Below are 1,244 nucleotides of genomic sequence, written 5' to 3'. Positions count from 1 at the left end.
GATGTTGAAACCGATCACTGCCTGCACCTGCCGGCCCGTCCAACATCACTACTCTGGACGGTTCTGACTTAGAATAAATGGACAACTACAAATACCTAGGTGTCTGGTTAGACTGTAAACTCTCCTTCCAGACTCACATCAAACATCTCCAATCCAAAGTTAAATCTAGAATTGGCTTCCTATTTCGCAACAAAGCATGCTTCACTCATGCTGCCAAACATACCCTTGTAAAACTGACCATCCTACCAATCCTCAGCTTCGACGATGTCATTTACAAAATAGCCTCCAATACCCTACTCAATAAATTGAATGCAGTCTATCACAGTGCCATTCGTTTTGTCACCAAAGCCCCATATACTACCCACCACTGCGACCTGTACGCTCTCGTTGGCTGGCCCTCGCTTCATTCTCGTCGCCAAACCCACTGGGTCCAGGTCATCAACAAGACCCTGCTAGGTAAAGTCGGGGGGACTTTACAGGTAGGTGCTGCTATGGTGACCAGCGAGCTGAGATAACCCCCTTATCTCAGCTCGCTGGTCACCATAGCAGCACCTACCTGTAGCACGCGCTCCAACAGGTATATCTCTCTGGTCACCCCGAAAACCAATTCTTCCTTTGGCTGCCTCTCCTTCCAGTTCTCTGCTGCCAATGACTGGAACGAACTACAAAAATCTCTGAAACTGGAAACACTTATCTCCCTCACTAGCTTTAAGCACCAACTGTCAGAGCAGCTCATAGATTACTGCACCTGATTACTGCCCATCTATAATTTAGTCCAGACAACTACCTCTCTCCCTACTGTACCTTGCACATTCTTCCACTGCAAATCAACCATTCCAGTGTTTTACTTGCTATATTGTATTTACTTTGCCACCATGGCCTTTTTTCCCCCTCCCTTATCGCACCTCATTTGTTCACATTGTATATAGACTTATTTTTTCTACTGTATTATAGACTGTTTGATTTACTCCATGTGTAACTGTGTTGTTGTATGTGTCAAACTGCTTTGCTTTATCTTGGCCAGGTCGCAATTGTAAATGAGAACTTGTTCTCAAGTTGCCTACCTGGTGAAATAAAATAAATACAAAAATGGATGATAAGGCCATTTTAGTGTACGAGCTATTTGAAAAGACCATCTGAAATGTTCAGCCTGTTTTGGTGGGTTGGCAGCCTGGTTTCATAGACTAGACCTAACATAGTAAATGTAAATCCGGGACACACAAATTAGCATGATATGTAACCAT

The sequence above is a fragment of the Oncorhynchus kisutch genome, linkage group LG26 (genome assembly GCF_002021735.2).
Source record: "Oncorhynchus kisutch isolate 150728-3 linkage group LG26, Okis_V2, whole genome shotgun sequence".
Lineage (NCBI taxonomy): Eukaryota > Metazoa > Chordata > Actinopteri > Salmoniformes > Salmonidae > Oncorhynchus > Oncorhynchus kisutch.
The sequence above is the reverse complement of the archived record's forward strand: the minus strand, read 5'-3'. Positions refer to the sequence as shown.